Raw genomic sequence first — 22,084 nt, 5'->3', positions numbered from 1 at the left:
CTTTCTTTCTTTCTTTCTTTCTTTCTTTCTTTCTTTCTTTCTTTCTTTCTTTCTTTCTTTCTTTCTTTCTCCCCATGCTGGGGATTGGACATGAGCTCCTTTTCTACTGGTGAGCCTATCCCCAAACCTTTATTTATTTTTATTTTGAGATAGGGTATCATTAAGTTGCCCAGACTGGCCTTGAGCTTGCAGTCCTCCTGCTGCAGTCTCCTCAGTTGCTGGAATTACAAGCATACACTACTGTGCCTGTCTTTCTCCTTCTAGTCTTTTTTGTTTCTAATGATTTATAAACAATAGAATAAAATAAATATACATGAGTAAATACTGATACAAATAAAAATGAAAGAAATAAACAAATGAAGAAGAAAAGATAGTTATTCCTTTGGATGATAGTAAATACAGAAGAATGATGAAAATATAAAATTACTATTAGGTGAATGAATATCCCATTAATAATTTTGATTGGCAAGAAATCATTGATAGATGTTAAAATTAATGAATAAAAACATGATGAGAAAAAAATATTTTCATACTCCCAATATATTTTCCTATAAGCTATGTATCAATAGCAAAGACAAAATAATTTGCCTGTGGAGAAACCTTGCAGTCATCATCTCAACTATGTGATCAAAGTTAGCATCACTGGAGATAAGACATATTGGTTTCATGTGTTTGCTGATTTGAAGCATTGAGCAGAGTGCAATATCCTTATTCTTGTATTCTTGCCCCCCCCCCAAAAAAAAGGCATAACCTCAATCAAATCTTGAGAAGAGCTCAGATAAACCAAAACTGAAAGCTATTTCATAAAATAAATAGTTAGCACTGTTCAAGATCTTTGTGTGTGGAGGGGTACCAGAGATTGAACTCAGGGACACTCAACCACTGAGCCACATCTCCAGCCATATTTTATATTATATTTAGAGACAGGGTCTCACTGAGTTGCTTAGTACCTTGCTTTTGCTGAGGTTGGCTTTGAACTTGTGATCCTCCTGCCTTAGCCTCGGGAGCCGCTGGGATTACAGGCATGCGCCTCAAGTTTCAAAATCTTGAACGAGGAATAGTCATAGATGAGAAAGTTGAAGAAGAATGAAAATAAAATATGGGGCTGGGGTTGTGGCTCAGCAGTAGAGTGCTCGCCTAGCACATGCAAGGCACTGGGTTCGATTCTCAGAACCACATAAACAAAATAAAGGGATTGTGTCCAACTACAACCATATTTGCAAAATGCAAAGTGGCATCTTGAGTTGGATCTCCTGGAACAGAACAATGATATTCTGTGAATTATATTCTTTTTTGATATTTGTAGTATATTTATGCAAGTCATTGTGTTATAGAAGCTGAGTATATGGAACTCTGTTTATTTTGCAACTTTTTGTCAGCCTAAAATTTATTTCTTTATAAATAAAGATAAATGTACACATCTTCTCTCTCTCTCATCTCTCTCTCTCTCTCTCTCTCTCCCTCTCTCTCTCTCTCTGTGTGTGTGTGTGTGTCTGTGTGACATAAAAATCTGTAGAACTTGAAATCCTACTACTTTTATTGCCACTAGCAATCAGCCATTAACTTGGCCTGAGTCAAATCACTTTCTGCTTAGATAATAGTAATACCCAAGTAGCCATCTCCATTTCATCCTTGGCTCCCTTCAGTTTGTGTCAACCCAGCAGTCAAAGTGATCTCATTAGAGCAAAGTTGGCTGTGTCACTACTTAGCTCAATAGATCCAAGGGCATCCTCTTATTTATCGATTTCAATTTTCTGTCTCCTAAAAATATAAGCTTCCCAAGGCAATTTCTTTTCCCATTTGCTTTCTGCTATATTTTCCTTGCCTCAATGTCTTCAATATTGTAGTCACTTGAAACATTGTTTTTGAATAAATAAAGGATTGCATTGGAGAATGGTAATCATTATACAGATTAAATTTAAGCCATGAGAGGAAGTATAAAAAGAAAAGTATTAAAAAGAAACATGAGAGGACTATGGGCCAAGAACTGGGAGTTTCAAAATTTAGAAACTGAGAGGGCAAGATCTGCAAAAAAAATAAAAACAAAAAATGAAAAAAAAAAATCCAAGTTACAGTTTTCTAAATTACTACCCTAAAAGTATCTGAAGAAAAAAAAAGAGCACAGTCAACTCTTAATAGTTATTTGGAATTCAAAGACAATGTTGCCAAAAGAATGATTTTTCAGGTCACGCAAGAACATCTGATACTGAGTATTAATATGCATTGCATTTGGAGCTGAAGATACAATGAAAGGCATCTAATCTACAGTTTACAAATGTCGTGGTCAGGACAAGTTTAAACACAGAAATTTGAAGTCAATCAATAACTTTCATTATGCCTATACACAATGTGAGAGATGAAAGGTGTCTTTAAAATAACGTGAAGGAGTAAAGAAAGTTTTAAATATTGTGTTATTTAATGGACACTAAAATACTTATATTGATTTAATGGGGTTTTTGTTTGTTTTTTGGTATGGGGGATTGAAACCAAGGGCACTTAACCACTGAGCCATATCCCCAGCCCTTTTTATTTTTTGAGACAGGTTCTCACTAAATTGCTGACGTTGGCCTGGAACTTGCAATCCTCCTACCTCAGCCTCCAGAGCCACTGGGATTACAGGTGTGCACCACTGCGCCCAACTGATATAGTGATTTTTGCAAGTGGAAATGGAATTTAGATTGAACCCTTTTGTACCTACATTAAAGAGTGTCTTAAAGGAATGACCAGCCCATTTGCTGTTAATTCTGTTTCTTGGACACGTGGCCCTTCTTTCTCTTGTCCTGTTAAAATCATTCTGCCATGGATGCAATTGGCTACACTGACCTGAGAGATCCTCCATTGATTGTTTCCCTGCCTTCATTCCTTTGGTTCCCTTAGTACCTCCATGCTTCTGTTCTGCGTGTGTGTGTGTGTGTGTGTGTGTGTGTGTGTGTATGAAAAGTTGATTCAACCCAAGTGGTCCTTCCTTCTATCATAAACTTTTCTTTCCTCTCTTTTCCATCAGATGAACTTTCCTCCCACCCAACTTGCCTGCTTCTGCCAATAGTACTACTATTCTCTCAATTGCTCAGACTTAAGGAAATTTTTAAAAACCACTCCATAAATTTATCCTCTCTGACTGAGGACCCTTTTGTTCATGTTTTCTCCTCGTATTCTCCAGTGGATGCTCCCATCATTTTGGTGGTGTCTTTAACAAGCACTTTTCTAGCCCATGACCTAAAATATCTACGGCAGGAATTTTAATACCTTAATCATTTATACTTCTAAATCCTGTTAATCTGTTCTTGGTACATCTTTTTTGTAAGTCCTACTTCGCCATTTTCACCGTGGTCTATTAAGAGGCCTAGTTCAGGCCCTTACCACATCCTAACTAAAGTAGAAGGAGGCTATGATTTGACTGCTCAAGTCCTCCAAGTTCAGCTAACAGACATCTCATAACGCTTTTTAATATTGTATTTTACTGCACACATTTTCAAATAACTGCCTTTATCTTATCACTCTTCTACTTGCTAAGTTTAAAGTTTCCTATATTCTACTCTATTAATCTAAACTCTGCTTTCAAGACTCTTCTCACCTTATTTCTCATCCATATCAAAACACACTTTTTCTTTCTTTTTTTCCTTTTCCTCCTCAGTGGAGGCCTCCTCCTCCTCCTCCTCCTCCTTTTTTGTGGTGTGTGTATAAGCAATTGTGTTTAGTGCTGCTATGATCTTGTTGTTAATTTACCATTTATCAACATCTTGTTCCCATGTGTCTATTTTTATATTTAGAGTTAATGTCAGATTTACAAAGAAGTCCTATAAATGATCATTTTGAGAAGTATTTGGGTTAAAAAAGGGAATTTAACAACAATTTTCCTATCAGAAATGATTTTGCACCTCTTCAAATATTGGAGGAGTGATTTAGCATTATAAAATAAATACAGGTGTCACTTGTTTCTCCTGTCTGGGAGGAATTTATTGGTAGAAAGTTCTATGAAACCTCTAGTCTCAGATTAGATCAGGGAGATGAAAGAACTTTATTTAGGCAATACATCTTAACAAAGGTGAAATGTATATTTTTGCTTAAAAAGCACCAAATGGGGATTATATGCATAAAGGAGAATTGAGGATTCTAGATGTAAGGCCCTCTATCCTCTAATACGTATTTATGAGTTTATTTTGGGGGAAGGGGAGGTAAATCTAAGCATTTGTTTATTGTAGGAGTTGTGAAATATTCATAATATGATCCCCCACTTTAAAAAGTCAACCTTTTATTTTTAATGGCTATAGGTTTTATGAACAAAATAAAAATAAAAAATTCAGGATTTCTTTGATGTTTTGGCTTCAGAACATCCAGAACCATGAGAACTTGAAAATTATCAATGTGGAGGTAATAAGAAAAAAAAAAATGGTTAGAAAATGAAGGCAGGAACTTCAATTTTCAGATACAGGAAAATAATGTTATTGATGAACAAATAGGAGAAAGTAGTTCTAAAAATAACTTATAACATGAATGTTCAGCAATTCAACTCTATAATATGCAAAGAAAAAAAAGAAAGAAAAGAAAAGGAAAAAAGAAAGAAAGAAAAGAAAAGAAAATCCCACAAAGAATGAGGTTCTAATGAATGACTATCCCAAGCTGCCTATCAAGTTTGGTCCTGCACAGTTAGGAAAAAAAAAAAACAAAAACATGCTCCTCTTAACCAACTTGGCTCAAGATTTTGGCTCAAGACCAGCATGACTTAATAGCTGTAATTTGCATTTGAATGCAATTAACTGGGCCAGTACTTTGGGGTAATCAAGCTGTCTGCAATATACATATGCTGCAAACCTAACAAAAGTCCAAAGCACTGGAGGGGAATCTTTATTCCTTGAATTTTCCCTAGGCAGGCACTCAGGTCCCGGATCTTAAATGAACAGTTTAGATTTTAAACTCTAATTTTAAGTATAAAAAATGAAATCTAATTTTTATCTTTTTTAAATTCTTTTTTTAAAAACATTTATTTTTTTAGTTGTCGATGGATATAATGCCTTTATTTTATTTTTATGTGGTGCTGAGAATCAAACTCAGTGCCTCATGCATGCTAGGGATGCGCTCTACCTCTGAGCCACAACCACAGCCCTTTTTTTTATTCTTAATAGAGAAAAGTTTAGCTACTTGCTTTTTTTCCCCCCTTTCCTTCCTTCTTTCCTTCCTTCCTTCCTTCCTTCCTTCCTTCCTTCCTTCCTTCCTTCCTTCCTTCCTTTTCCTTCCTTCCTTCCTTCCTACCTGGGATTGAACTCAGGGGCATTCAATCACAGAGTCACATCCCCAGCCACATTTTCTATTTTATTTAGAGACAAGGTTTCACTGAGTTACTTAGAGCCTCACTGTTGCTGAAGCTAGCTTTGAACTTGTGATCCTCTTGCACCAATACACTCACATACTTGTCATTTTTTTCCTTAGAAGGATAATTCCATCACTTTTGTAGAAGAAATTTATGTTGTTTTACAAATTTCAAGCAATATCTATTTATAAATAGATAAAAGGAAAGAAAAATAAAAAAGAAAACTCTTCAAACCCTGTCTAGAAATATTAATATTCAAAATAAACATAAATGAAAAATATGAATATAGTTAAAAGTTTGATTATTTAGTAATGTTATAAATCATTAAACATGAGTTTACAAAAAATGTTAACAAACTGCCTTAATATTAGGTAAATTACAACTATAAATTTACACACACCTTGTTTGCATATATTCTTTTTTTCCCTTTTTTTAGTTGTAGATGGAAACAATAGCTTTATTTTATTTATTTATTTTTTTATGTGGTGCCAAGAATGAAACCCACATTTGTTATGCAAGAGCCCTACCACTGAGCTACAACCCTGGCACTCAACATATATTCTTCATATGCAAACACTTGTAGTGCAGGCTGAGGTTTTATAAACCAAAAGCATAAAATGTTGGGGCTGGGGATGTGGTTCAAGTGGTAGTGCACTCGCCTGGCATGTACCACATAAAAATAAAATAAAAGATGTTGTGTCCACCGAGAACTAAAAAAAATAAATATTAAAAAAATTCTCTCTCTCTCTCTCTCTAAAAAAAAAAAAAAAAATGACCAAGAGCCCAGGACAGGGAGCAAAGATGCTTGAATTTTAATTTAGCTGTGCTACCAATTTACTGAGTACTCATTTGTGTGTATATGTATTTGTGTGTGTGTTTGTGTGTGTGTGTTGGAGAATGGGGGAAACTGGTGGCAGTCATCAATTCTTTCAGTTCCTTAACTCTAAAATGAACACAGTGATTGGAATGGTAAAAGGTCTTTCATTTCCAAAATTATAGGAGTATTGCTTACTTTTGTTAGTTACAGAATCTCAGGTGCTGTGGTTTCCTTCATAAGTACTTGAATGACACCTTTAGTAGACTTTATGGTCTGGAAGCAGTCTTGTTGAGAACTGTAATCAGTATGCAACAGCTTATCTATGATGAAAATTTGCTTTGTGTTGAAATCAAAACATAACATGTCCTTCTTTTGGTAACCACTGATTTACTTATTCAACAACAAAAAAAGTACTGTTGCCTCATGGGTTTTCCATAAATTCTAACATCTAGAAATTTGCAGTCTAGTTGAGGACTTAGAAAATGATCATTACCCCTACAACAAAGAAATGCAACCGCAAAATGCAATGAAGATTTGGCAAAGGGAAAGTCATATGTGGTCCAGTGGAGAAGTGAAATCAGTAAAAGGTATGAAGAAAGGCGATTAAAAAAAAAAAAAAAAAAACAGTGGGTCTGAAATATAGACAAGATTTTTTTTTAAAGAGAGAGAATTTTAATATTTATTTTTTAGTTTTCGGCGGACACAACATCTTTGTATGTTGTGCTGAGGATCGAACCCGGGCTGCATGCATGCCTGGCAAGAGCATTACCACTTGAGCCACATCCCCAGCCCTAGACAAGGTTTTAACAGAATTGTTGGAAAGGCTTCTCGGTTCCCTCATACATGTAATTTGGAGATAATAATTGTACCCACCTTCAAGGGTCATGGAGAAAATAAGTGAAATAATGCATGTCAAGCATCTAGCATAATGTACTGCATGGTGGAGGAGTCCTAAAAACGTTTTTCATTATTAGTAATGGGAAAAATGCACAAAACAAAAAGGATCACTGAAGAAAGACTCATATTTCTGATGGTGCCATTAAAGGTAAGCTTCCTAAAGATTTTTTCAAACAGATTTCTGGGGAGATGGTTGCCTAGGCATGCTTCTTCAAAACCACTTGTTTGCATACGGAGTTGTAATCAGAACTTTTTCTTTTAATCTTTTGCTAGCAGCAAAAAGGAAGAACCAAATAACTTTTAATGACTTATCAGAATGTGGAAACCAGAAAAGCATGGAGTAGATGGCCTAGAGGGAGAACACTGGTGAGGTCTTTACCCCAGTGCATGTTGTAGCTTCTTTTTGGCTGCTTGTTTAGGGTGTGCTGGAATAAATCTTTGTATCATAGACAGGTGCAGCTGCAGCATCTGTACTTGCTTTTAAAAGCATTCTGTTTGCAATCATTATTAATATAATTAGCTAGTAGTTTATTGTGCACTAAGTAGGAGCACGTAAAAGCTCTTCCTTTGCCCCAAATAACTCCATATGGTAAGAAATGCATTACTTATGTAAAAGCAGTAGAGAATTAGGTCTCATATCTTGTTAAAAGTCACATAAGTCATCCAGCTAATATTTAATGATGCATACTATGTGCTAGACAGTGTTGAGGGATCTACAGAAATACTGGTGAGTAAAACAGAAATAGTTCTTGTATATTCTGGATGTTATGCCCTATCTAAGGAGCAAGTGGTAAAGATCTTTTCCCATTAGGTAGGCTCTCTCTTTATACTCTTAATTGTTTCCTTTGCTGTGTAGAAGCTTTTTGATCTTGTGCTGTCCCACCTATAATTTTTATTTTATTTCTTGTGCTTTAAGAGTATTGTTAAGGAAGTATATAAAACAACAACAACCCAATCAATAAATGGGCAAAAGAACTAAACAGATACTTCTCAAAAGAAGAAATACAAATGGTCAACAATATATCAAAATAATGTTCAACATTTCTAGCAATTAGGGAAATACAAATCAAAACTACACTGATATTTCATTTCATTCCAGTCAGAATGGCAATTATCAATGCAAGGAAAAATAAATGTTTGAGAGGATGTGGGGTAAAAAGTTACATTCATACATTGCCGGAGGGACTGAAAATTGGTACAACTACTCTGGAAAGCAGTATGGAGATTCCTCAAAGGACTAGAAATAAAACCACCATATGACCCAGTTATTCCACTCTTTGGTATATATCCAAAAGATTTAAAGTCAGCATACTACAGTGATGTAGCTACATCAATGTTTACAGTAGCACAATTCACAACAGTCAAGTTATGGAGACAACCTAGGTACCCCTCAGCAGACGAATGAATAAAGAAAATGTGGTATGTATATACAATGGAATATTACTCAGCCATAAAAAGAATGACATTATGTCACTTGCCAGTAAATGGATGGATCTGGAAGCTAACATGCTAAATGAAGTAAGCCAGTCTCCAAAAAGCAAATGTTGAATGTTTTCTGTGATATGCAGAAGCTAATCGAAAATAAGTGAGGGAGAGTGGTAAAAATTTAAAAACAGAGAAAGAGAGAGAGAATAAAGGGGAGAGGGGAATTTAATCAAAATAGAGAAAAGATCAAGAGAGTAGTCCAGGGGACTGAGGAGGATGAAGAAGGACAAGAAAAGGCAGGAACAGTAGAATGAATGTGACTGAACTTTCCTGTGTGCATGCATGCATGTGGCATTGTAGGTCCCAGCATTGGGTGTATCAACAGTGCCCTGAAAAGAAAACTAAATGGATTGAAGAGGAATTGGTGAAATGGAGGTAGAGATGGCAAAGGAGATCTGGGAACTGAATTGGAGAGGGTTGTATTCCATGCTTTTGTGATAATGACAGGTTGTTTTCTGATGCTGTATATAACTAAAAAGAATTAATTTAAAAAATAGAAATAATCCTTACTATCTTTGAGCTTATGCTCAAGTGGAGGGATGAAGATAATAAACAACAACAACTAAACCAAGAAAATATTAGCTAGTGATAAGAGATAAGAAGAAATAAAAATAGTGATGCAGCTGAGAGTGCAGCACCAGCTCCTGGGCAAATGATCGTTGTGGTCACAGTTTTGTGCTTAGCAGGGTCCTATTCTTGGTTCAGTGCTGTTGTCACTCTCTTGTGATTCTTAATTTTATCTGTGGCCTTGGGTTTTAAGTGAGAAGATATTGGAGCATATGCTTGTTAGCAGAGGACATATGTGTCCTCCATTTCTGGTGTCCTATTCTTATTGTTTTAGTTGCCTTTTTCCTCACTGTGACCACAACACCAATGAGAACAACTTAAAGGAGGAAAAGTTTATTATGGGCTCACAGTTTCAGAGGTGTCGGTCTGAAGATGACCAACTCCATTGTTCTGGGGCCAAAGTAAGGCAGCACAACATGAGGGAAGGGCCTAGCTGAGGAAAGCGACTCAGCTCATGGCAGGAGGTGTGGGGGGGGGGAGACACACACAAGGGTGGGGGCGATGGGAGAACAACATTTCCAGAACGCATTCTCCTACCCAGTCAGCCATTCAAATTAGGATGAATTGATCAGGTTACAGTCCAATCACTTTACCTCTGAATGTTCCTTCATTAACACAGGAGATTTTGGTGGATACTTTACATCTAAATCATGAAACTTATGTAGTATTTGTGATCCCCCCAAAACACAGAATTATGGTTGACCCCCATGATGTGGAGTTCAGGGAGATTCAAAGCAAGTCATAGGCTGAGGTAATTGTAGGGTGTACGACTGAGGAACTGGGATGCTGGCATGTTAAGAGGCCATCCTTCTCTGAGAAGCTGCTTCCCATGCATAAATAAGACAATAGTATTTAAAAAAACACAGCAACCATTACTTCCTGCAGTAGTCAGCCAACCACTGATTCTGAAAGTGATGGACAAAAAGAAAAGGGAAAAGTAGTTTCTTTTCTTTTCAGTTCTTTATTTCTTATCTGTAAGACAAATGTTAGGAGAATGAACATGTATCAAAAAGTGAAAGGGCTGAGGATATAGCTTAGGGGTAGAAAACTTGAAAGAACAAATGACAGACACACAAACACACACATGTGTATACAGACACAGTGACTAAAAAGTTGCGCTACTTTTGTGCAAAGTTCTACTGTGCACTTAAGAAATAAATGTGCATAATTGAATTTGAAAATAGAAATTGTACAATTTTTATGATTTCACATTTGTGCATTATATTCACATTTTAAACTAGCGTTGTACAATATAAAAATGAATGGTAAAATTCATGGAAGTAATCTAAAATTTTCATTTTTCTTTATAGAGAATGATGTTAAATAGCAAAACATAATAACAATTTAAGAGAGAGCCTAGAAGGAAGGAAAAAAGCTTATATTTTTGTACATTTAATAGTGTTTTTATTCTGCTTTTCTAACAAGATACCCTGAATCTCTATTTTCAACTGGGTAGTGCAATTTGTGTAGCTGGCCTTTGTTGGGGTGATGCTTTCAACTAGTGATCAGGAGAGGCCTCCCTGAGGATACAGCATTTAATTTGATACCAAAAAGACCAATATGAGTACATCATGAGAAGGTCAGGAAAAGGAACATTCCAGATACAGGGAAAACTAGTAAAAAGATTCTAGGAAGGATAGAAATTGGTGTGTTCTAGAAGTAAAATACCAGTATCACCAAAGGGTGGTGGGTAAGGATTAGAGTGTGAAGAGATGAGGTCAGAGTTGGGAGGGGCCAGAGTACAAGGGGCCTTAAAGTTTGGAGGAATTTATTCTGCTTGTGTTAGGTAGCCATTGAAAAGTTTAAGGCAAGGAAATGACTTGCTTTATCCTTCAGTGTGGAGGCAAGAGTGGACTCGAGACAGACCATCCTGGGCAGTATATAGCTGAATTCCTTACCCTTCGAGCTTGAACTCATCATCCTTCTATCATAACTTCCATTGACTGAATCAGACTGTAGTGTGTGTGTGTGTGTGTGTGTGTGTGTGTGTGTGTGTGTATGAATGACTGTAGTGAAAGCTCTGTCCTTGGAATTTTCTTCAAATTAAGATAATTAATTAATTAGATGAACCATAAGGAAAGGTGTTATAGCAACTGTAAAGGAATCTGGAATAAATAATGCAATATGGGTTGTTAACTTTACAACTTTTGACATTTGGGAGAAAATCACTGAATCAGAATTTTTACACTGCCTCTTGCTGAAACCATGCACAATATGAACTCAAAGCCACAGCTATTATCAGTACTAATGTTTTGGCCAAATTTTCAGCCTGGTGACTTGGGAATGAAATTGACCTCAGATATATTTTGAATGGTTTACATGATATTTAAATATTTTGCTGAATTAGTTGTGGATGTTTAAAATGGAGTTTTCATGTAAAGATTTGATTTTTCTTTCTCACTTGAGGAGCAATAAGCACAGTAAACAAACAAAAAATGTGGCAGCACAGGACAGGGTTCACCTTTCAGCAATGCTCAGCCACAACTGAGAATGGCCACTGCCTTTGGAAGGCGATTCTCGTCTTTGCCTGCTTCACCTGCCCAGTTCCTGCAGACATCTGTTTGTGACAGATTTTTCTGAGATAGATATGTAATAGTGCCATTTTAATAGGAACTTTAAAACATTTTAAATTATACACATTTCTTTTAGTTTTCTTGATAAATGTCCTCTGCTCTTCTTGCCTTCCTTATACCAATCCAAGAGACAAAGTGGCCTGTCCAGATCCACCCTGACATGGACTTGCCAGGGCAGGGTGAAATGAGGCTCTGATGTGTTGATGGATAAATATTGAGGCTAGGGAAGGCTCTCCAGAGGGTAGCCAGAGGAGAGTTTTTGTCACCAATTTGGTCTATAAAAGGATATTCACCATCACTGCTCTCTTTACTTCCCATTTATGTGTCTGTTATAATTTAAGGATAGCAAGAATAAGGGACAGAATAAAATTAAAACTATCTATAATTATACACCCCATGGACCTTTCCATGGGTTTAGATCATAACACTTCTTTTTTGTCCCAAGGTGTGCTGCCTCCTCTGACCCACGCTGCTGTAACGCTGAGTAGGACGATGAGGTATATGATTTTATGTACTTGGGCAGTGACTTTATTTGAATAGTGCCATTTAAACTGTTATACTGTTTTGTGTGAACCCACATGTTTATTTATAGATATGTATGGGGCAGTCTACAAAAGATATTCTGTGGCAAAGCTAATAAAGGCTGTTTCCACAGAGCTATGTAAAGGCATGTGGAAGGACAATAGTGACAAGGAGAAACCACAATTGAACAGTGTGGATAGAATCCTGGGATTGGGAGGCGCTTTTTGAGGTCCAACAGGGAAAGAAAATCAGCTCGGAAGGATTTACTACACAGTTGTTTTGATGGATATTCAGTTATGGGAACACTTGGCAGTACCAGGGTGTAGTTCATTTACCAGTGCACAGATGATTGAACAGAAACGCATTCAGGAATCTGAGAGTAAATCATTTCCATATTCCACACGAGCTGGTAAATGGGCGCTGGGCTGCAAAACAGCCCAGCTGTCCAGAGACAGGGGACAGACCAGGGAGCCAGTTTAGCATGAATGACTGACTCCAGGGAGGGAGGGTGTCCAGTGTGGGGCTGGGGAAGGGGGTCAAAGTCCAAGATGAAAAGAAGACAATAGGACTACGGTGGAAACAAAGCAGATCTAGAGCAGCAGCTGGTTGGTTCCTGGCGCGCGGGTGAATCCAGCTTTGGTTTTAGAAAAGACACAGGCGCCAGGACGTGCACTGGCTGCTTCACAGAAGAGCCTGGAAGGGCGACCGGCCGGTGCGCCCTTCCAGGCTCTTCTGTGAAGCAGCCAGTGCACGTCCTGGCGCCTGTGTCTTTTCTAAAACCAAAGCTGGATTCACCCGCGCGCCAGGAACCAACCAGCTGCTGCTCTAGATCTGCTTTGTTTCCACCGTAGTCCTATTGTCTTCTTTTCATCTTGGACTTTGACCCCCTTCCCCAGCCCCACACTGGACACCCTCCCTCCCTGGAGTCAGTCATTCATGCTAAACTGGCTCCCTGGTCTGTCCCCTGTCTCTGGACAGCTGGGCTGTTTTGCAGCCCAGCGCCCATTTACCAGCTCGTGTGGAATATGGAAATGATTTACTCTCAGATTCCTGAATGCGTTTCTGTTCAATCATCTGTGCACTGGTAAATGAACTACACCCTGGTACTGCCAAGTGTTCCCATAACTGAATATCCATCAAAACAACTGTGTAGTAAATCCTTCCGAGCTGATTTTCTTTCCCTGTTGGACCTCAAAAAGCGCCTCCCAATCCCAGGATTCTATCCACACTGTTCAATTGTGGTTTCTCCTTGTCACTATTGTCCTTCCACATGCCTTTACATAGCTCTGTGGAAACAGCCTTTATTAGCTTTGCCACAGAATATCTTTTGTAGACTGCCCCATACATATCTATAAATAAACATGTGGGTTCACACAAAACAGTATAACAGTTTAAATGGCACTATTCAAATAAAGTCACTGCCCAAGTACATAAAATCATATACCTCATCGTCCTACTCAGCGTTACAGCAGCGTGGGTCAGAGGAGGCAGCACACCTTGGGACAAAAAAGAAGTGTTATGATCTAAACCCATNGGTGCGCTTGGCCGCCGTCATGAGGTGGGCGTTTGCAGGTGGTCGGCGGCTGTGTGGCGCGGGTCCCCGGGGGCGTCCTGACCCCTCCGGGGAAGAAGCGGGCGCAGCTGGGTCCGGCACCAGAGGAACAATCGCCTCAGGTTTGGCCTCCTCGGGCGATCGCCTGCTTGGCGTTGCCTGGAGGAGCTGCCTCTCTGCTGGACTGTGGTGTTCTTTTTATTATTATAGAGTGTCTGTCATACGTGTGCTTGCAGCTCTGGCCTTCTGAGGCAGGAGACAAAGCATCAGACTGACAGGGCTTGAGATCGCGGAGCCCGCGGTGAGCCCACTCGGGTTCTGGAAGTCCGTGCAAATGGAACATCTTAGTAAGCATCCCAGGGAACTAGATGCACACAGTATGTGGGCCTGAGACAGATCTGGCCTCTTAGGTGTTGGAATAGGAGTCGTATTTAAGGTAAAATTCACCCGTGATACATCTATACAGGGAAGAAAATTATTCAGCAAGATCACGGGTTAAATGGGTGACTGGGTGAAATATCCTGCAGGTAAGCATAGCAGGTACAATATAACAGTAACATTATACATGCGTGGGTGTGAACTTTGAAACACTAGATACATCAAAATTGCATTTTGGTCAATGACAGATACACTAGTATTCAATGTAATTTAGACTGTTGTGATACATATCAAAAGGAAAGACCTCTGACAGTTGCTCTTGGAAAATTGCAACATCATCACAGTGTTTAAAAAATTAATGAAGCATTCATCATAGAGCAAGTGCGTGGCTTTCACTGCTCTGGTATCCCATTGTTAATTCATTTCTCTTTATTTGTACTTTCTGGATTATATACCCCCAGGAAATTCAGAATTCACTAAAAATCTTCCACTCTTGTACCTTTCTGGAAAATCATTTTTAAAATTTCATCATGTAAACATTTCTATAGTTGTCATTTTAGCGACAAATTTTTGGTGACAGATCTTCATTACGCATAGAAATGGCAGTTTTATATACTTTGTATCTTATTCAACTTAAATAATAGCATGAATTTGAAAGATTTAAAAAATATATCCTTATTTTACATAGGAGGAAATTACCACCCATGGAGGTGACAGTTTTATGACTGTTTAGAATCACCTGTTACAAAGCTTTGAAGTTTTAAGTCAGCCTTTTGGTTATTCCAGGGCTACTTATCCATTGTTAGCTTGTTTCTCCTCTTCACAGTTACTACCTTTCTTTTGGCCTTATAATACAGATTAATGACTGTACCCTGCTGGGGAAAAAAGACTGGAATGCCAGTAATAGGCAGTTTTGTTAAAAGATCTGGTCATGGAATATTAATAAAAACAGAAAATTTATCCTTGAGAAAAAACATATTTAGAGACTTGAGCTTTTTATGTGTATATTCTGGTATGCCTTCTGGCAGAGGTGAGCAGAGCCATGGATGAACCTAAAGTAATATTAACTAATAAATAACTTATATTTGGCTTTGGTATGTTAGCACTTTTTAGACAAATGAGTATGGATCTGATTTTGGGGAAAAGATTTTATCAAAACTTTAACAGAACTTAGTAAGCCACATTGTGAAGATTCACTTTGGCAAAATTGGGGATATTTTTCCATTAAATACATTGTTCTTTGGTCTGAACAGAGCTATTCTCTAAACTTACTTTATATAGGATAAATTTTTTTTTTGTTTATGCTTACCTAGCATTTTACTATTTATAAAGTGCTTGGACATATGTTATTCACTTAAATATTTATTGAACATATATCCCATCTCTGTTATTCTGAGTTCTAAGCTAAAATAGTAATAGTAATTGCACATATACCATGTATTAGAATCAGGATGTATGTTATGGTATTTTATATTGTAATTGGGCATGGTGGTTAATGCCTGTAATCTCAGCTATTTAGGAGGCTGAGGCAAGAGGATCACAAGAAGGAGGTCTGCCTCTGGAACTTATCTTGATTTGTTTCAAAATAAAAAATGAAAAGGACTGGGAATGATGTAGCTTAGTAGTAGAGCACCCCTGGGTTCAATTCCTTGTACTGCGAAGAACAAAAGTTTATTGAGATGTTTTATATCATGTAAAAATCTTATTAATTTATCATAATACTATATGACTTAGGTCCTGTTATTTGTATGGCCATTTTACTCATGGGGCACAGAAAGATAATCAAGTCAAAATGGTAGCAAATGGAAGACATAGGGTTCCAACCCAAAGGGCTTGACTCTATAGCCCAAGTTCTTAATCATTAACCCTGTATAGGTGAGAAGCAAGAACCTGTGTTGCAAAATTTTATTTAGCTTAAGGTCAAGTGCTTTTTCCTGGAACTGTATTAGTTCAATTACAAATGAGTGGCTTTGACACATTATTCATATCTTGACATTACTAGAAAAGGTAGAGCTCAAAAAAGAGAGGACCTGAACTTAAATCAATTGAAATATTCCCTCAGAATCTTTCTAACATCTTCCAATCCTTCTCTCTAATTTGTGGCAAGCTTTGACAGAAGGATAAATAAATGAACACAAAATTTTCTATCTATGCACATTATCAACGAGATATTTGACTTACCCTTTGCCATCAGTGAATAATGTAATAACAGTTGACTGTTTATATGCACTGAATGTCATGAAGGCTTGTATTTTATTAGATGTAGAGACTTACCAGTATGTTAAAGCTGATGACTCTAGTATGAGTTTTTCAAAGTAAGTGCTTGGATCATATAAGATTTTAGGAAAAAGACATTAAGACATTTCTCATTTAGGGAGAACATATTTTTTCCCCTATTGTGGTACCAGTGATTGAACCCAGAAATACTCTACCACTGAGCTACATCCCCAGTTCTTTTTATTTTTTTGATTTGAGACAGGATCTTATTAAGTTGCCCAGTTGAACATATGGACTTGAACTTGGAATCCTTCTGCTTCAGCTTCCTGAATCACTGGGATTATAGACCTGCACCACTGCACCAAACCAAGGAGAACATTTTGAATTGAATTTCTGAAAATATATTTTGCAGAGTATATTTCAGGTGTTCTGCATGACATCTTTCATTGCAGTAGGTATGGATTCAGAATACAGTCCTGTTGTCCAACATCATGTGGCTGTTGAGCTCCTGAATTATGATTAAGGAACTAAAAATTTAATTTAATTTAATTTAAAATTAAAAACTATTCTTTAATCCAGTTACTAGAATTTTTTTTAATATTTTATTTTTTAGTTGTAGTTGGACACAATACCTTTATTTTATTTATTTATTTTTATGTGGTGCTGAGGATGGAACCCAGGGCCTCACTTGTACTAGGCTACTGCTGTACAATCAGCCCTAGCCCCAGCCCCAGTTACTACAAACTTTTAAGTATGCTTGAAATAAATTGGTTTATGTGGTTTTACTTTAAAAAAAAAAAAAAAAACTTTTCTTTTTTAGTTGTTGGTGGACCTTTATTTTTATTTATTTATATGCGGTGCTGAGAGTCAAACTCAGTGACTCATACATGCTAGGTGAGCACTCTACCACTGAGCTACCATCCCAATCTCTGATTTTACTTTTTCAGTTGTAAAGTTCATGAAATCTAAATGCTGATAACATATTTCTCAAGAAAATTTTATCTCTAATTTGACATGTGCTCTTATTTTAACACATACACTGGATTTCAAAGGCATTCTGAAGGAGGCTTAGACAGTAGGATCACGAGTTCAAAGGCAACCTCAACAATGGCAAGGTGCTAAGCAACTCAGTGGAACCCTGTGTCTAAATAAAATACAAAGTAAGGCTGAAAATGTGGCTCACTGGTTGAGTGCCCCTGAGTTCAATCCCTGTTACCCCTCCAAATATACATATATGTAATATATATATGTATGTACATATATGCAAAATAGACTTAATAGCAATAGTTTTTTCTTAAGGTGAATAGGATTACAAAGGCATTGATTGTAGACTCAATATGGTGGCTGATTTCCTAGAAAATAAGCTGAACAGATGCTTAGATGGACATCATGAACAACAGTGAACAATGAAGTATAGTGTATATTCTCATTATCGAAGCATACTGACTTTAGAACTAGTCAACTCAAAGTGATAAAATCAATTAAACATTTTGAGTTGAAAATCTAAGACATGGGATGACATGTTCGTTCCCCTTTCTGTGAAGCCTGACACAACAAATTTGTAAATTTTTTCAAGATCTTTAGGTTGCAAAATATGTTGAGAGCTGGCTAAAAATGAAGACACAGGAAGTACCATTGTGTTTACACGTTATTGTGTCGGGTAACAAAAATTTCCTTGCTTGGCTTTGGCACAACTATGTATCCTTGAAGGTGGGTTTTGGTTAGTGTATAATGTAATCTAGTGTGTGTTTCAGTTTGCTGTATTTTTACCTTACTGAAGCACTTTTAAGAAGTAGCACTGCTCAACAACCTTAAGATCTGGTTGGACCATCAGAAGCTGTTTTAGATCTGTCATTGGCACTCATTTTCAATGTGACCTCCCTGTGCTTTCTTCCATGCTGTGATGGCATCCTAAAGCTAAGAAAGGTTATCAGATCTTTGTGCATGCCATGTATTAAGTGCAATTATAATTGTTGTTGTTAGTCTAACTGTTGGTGCTGATGATACCTCACTGTTGACCAGGAGGGAATTATTTTAACACTTCCAACTGGATTTTTCCTATTTTGGCTTGAGCTTCTTTTGTTACTAGGAAAGAAATATTAAGGTGGTTATGATCCCTTTCTCATTCTGTTTGTGATAATGAATGATTTTTTATTTAATTTTTACTAAAATCCTATGAGGTAGCCTGGACAGATACTATCTTTATTTCACAGAGGAAAAATTGAGTCTCAAATACACTGGGTGATCGATCTCTTCAGGGCTTCTGCATCACTAAGTATTGGAATTGGAACTCAAACTTAGGTTTCTGAAATCTGTTACTATGTTCTCAAATGTATTTCCAAATGTTTTAAAAACATTTTACTTACTAAACATTTCAGACTGAAACATTAACTATACATGTGAAGAAAGTCATTTGAAACAATGTAATGTTTAGAAAATGTAGATGAGCAAGGCTTCCAGGTAACATTTAGTTCATGGAAACAGATGGTTATTTGGTGTTTGGCTATTTGTTTGTTCCTTCATGTATCAAATATTTATGAAGTGCATACTGTGAACTAGACCCTTTCCTACTGCCAAACACATGACACACATGGTCCTTGCTTCAACAGAGCTTATACCTAACAGAACAAGGCTGTTTAAATGCACAAAACGTGTTAGAACTAACACAAAATAGAACCAACAGCACAAACTAGAAATGAAATGTAATAGTTTGTTTTTTTAATGTTTCTCTTTTTCATTTTGGCATTGAGGATTGAACCCAGGGACTCTTTCTCACAAAGCTACATCCCCAGCTGTTTTTATTTTTGATTTTGAGAAAAGATCATTAAGTTACCTAAGGTTTCACTAAGTTAGCTAGTCTGGAACTTGAGGTCCTCCTGCTTCAGCCCCTCAAGTCACTGGGACTATAGGTGTTCCCCGCTGCTCTTGGCTTTCTTATTGTTTTGCAACAGCATTTTGTTGTTGTTTTGTTTTCTGGTACCAGGGATTGAACCCAGGGGCGCTTAACCATTGAGCCACCTCTCCAGCCCTTTTGTGTGTGTGTTTTATTTTGAGACAGGGCCTTGCTAATGTGCTTAGGGCCTTGCTGAATTGCTGAGGCTGGCTTTGAACTTGGAATCCTCCTGTCTTAACCTCCCTAGTTGCTGGGATTACAGGTATGCGCTATTGTACCCAGCTAGCATTTTTTGATGTTGTTCAAACTTTTATTTATTGATTGATTTATTTTTTGGGGGGTGGGTACCAGGGATTGAACTCAGGGGCACTCAATCACTGAGCCACATTCCCGGCGCTATTTTGTATTTTATTTAGACACAGGGTCTCGCTGAGTTGCTTAGCACCTTGTCATTTTTGAGGCTGGCTTTGAACTCATGATCCTCCTAAGTCTTCCCAGACACTGGGATTACAGGCATGTGCCACTGCACCCGGCTCAAACATTTTTTTTTTTTTTAAATTGTGCCCTGCTTTCAAATATATTTCATACAATAATTGAACTCCACAGCCTATGCATTAGGAGGATAAGGACATTATGTCCTACTTGATATCCATATTTTACCTGTATGCCTTTGTATCAGGCTCTAAACATAATAGAGATAAAAGAGAGGAGACAAAGAGCTGGCAGATGATGTGAGTTGAAGTCAATGAAATTATTTAATTATAAAACATGAGATGATTCTTTTTCTTCAAATATGGTTTAATAAGTTTAAAAAGTGTGGTGGATCTGTTTATTATTTGGAACTGCATGGAACTGCAAGGTTTCATGTTTAATTATTACTGCCCCTTGAGCTCTTGCCATCTTACCTTCTAATTGGTTAATATTTTGATGCATAATTATGGGGTAGTGAATGATGCACTAGAAATTCCAGTTTAGTGAAGCCATGAAAGCAGAAATTATCTTAGTATCTAGTTAATACTATAATCTTCCAATTCTCATCATTTTTTCTGAAAGAAATTGACTTGGAATATTTGTTATTATGGATGTTTCCCCCCAAGATGTGTAACATACAACTCACCTGTAAGAATTTCACTTAGAAATGGTTATTTTCTGTCAAAATTAGATGTTACCTGATAGTATAAGTTTCAGATTAGGAAGGAAAAGTGAAGATGCATGCCAGATAACAGACAGTGTTTGTATACTATGTATCATTGGAATAATTTTTAGGCATGACAAATTTGTTTGTTATTCTATTCAGTATTTCCTTCTGAAAACGAGATCTATGAATTCTGTCTTTCATCCTAGTTTCCTAGTGGATTAACTATTTAATCTTCTCAGAGTATTAAAATAGTTTTCTCATGGCTGAGGCTTTGTTTGAAGCAAATGACAGCCAAGCAAAGGGGACAATTTTTATGACACTCTTTTATGACACTCTATGATTATTATAAGATCTTTCTGGATGTTTAAGAATTATATTCGAGGTTCCTTTGTCCTCAAATGTGTTTTTTTTTAAACTTAATAAATTTATATAGTCAACATAATTTTTAGTACCCCTGTAATTATTGACAAAATAGTTTTAAAACTAAAAGGCACCTTGAAAGAACTAGCTGGTCAAGGTCCCACCCACACCCTTTTTTTGAGATAGTGGTGACAATGGAGGTCTGAAGAAGTAGAAGGAATTGCTTGAGGTTACAAAACTAGCAGCTCCTGTTTTCTGTTGATAAGTGCTTTGTATTTTCTAGGACTTCATGTTTTGCTAGCAGGCATCCCAGAAATAGAATCCCTTTAATATTGAAGGAAAAATAAAAAGAAAAGGAGAGTGTGTGGGAGGGAAACTACGGTTTGAATTCCTTAAACAGTCATAAAAGTTTCATTTAACAGATGAGTTCTAATGCTCTCACTGCCAGTAAAAATGGTCTCACTATAGGGAAGGTGGCTGGGAAGTGGGGGTGGGTGAAGCCTGCTTATGAGAATCTAGAGTGGAATTTGACATAGAAATCTGGGTGGTTTATATGATATGTCAAGAACTATGTAATGTTTTGAACAACCAACAGTAAAAATTTTAAAAAATATATAAAATGACCTTCTTTTCCATGTTACTTCACTAGTGGTTCTTATATTTTTAAATCATCTCCTCCTTTTCTTTCTTTATTTCAGAGAGAATAAAGATTATGACACATTTTAATTGTAGCAGAGGCCTGTCATACAAAAAGTCTTCTATGTTCCAACTCTACACAGAGCTTTTAAAAACTTTTCCCATGAAATTTTTGCCTTTGAGGAGCAGGGCACAGCCCTTCCTTATATGATTCTTCTTGTCTCTGAAATAGAATATTCTTTTTTAAAAGAAGGTAATAATGTATTGACAGCAGTATTACAGTAGAACATATGAAGGAAATTGGGGTTATGACATGAACCAAGTAGATATCTACATGTCCAGATTAGACTGACAGTCATTCAAGAATTAACCACAGAGTCAGTGTTCTTGGATGACTCTTCAACTCCATCTGTTTCTTCAGTAAAAGGGAAAAAACAAAGAAAAATGTTCAAGTGTGGTTGTGGAAAGGTAAGCATCATGAGACCCTAGCAGAGGCTAAAAAAATCAAGGACAATTTATTTCTTACTTTTGGATCTCTTATTGTTTAGTTAAGATTTTAGTTTTTGAAATTGGATTTGACATTTTTCTTAACTTTGGAGAGTTGTGTCTGTCACTTTGTCATGACAGTATCACAAATCTCTGAACACGATGAAGGAAATTATATGTTTTTCAGAGTAGATATTCACATTCTCTTATATGGCTACAATGTCAGAGGTTGTCTAAATAAGTTTGTTCTTTTTT

The sequence above is a fragment of the Marmota marmota genome, unplaced genomic scaffold, assembly GCF_001458135.2.
Source record: "Marmota marmota marmota unplaced genomic scaffold, marMar, whole genome shotgun sequence".
Taxonomy (NCBI): Eukaryota; Metazoa; Chordata; class Mammalia; order Rodentia; family Sciuridae; genus Marmota; species Marmota marmota.
This window is presented reverse-complemented; position numbering follows the sequence as displayed.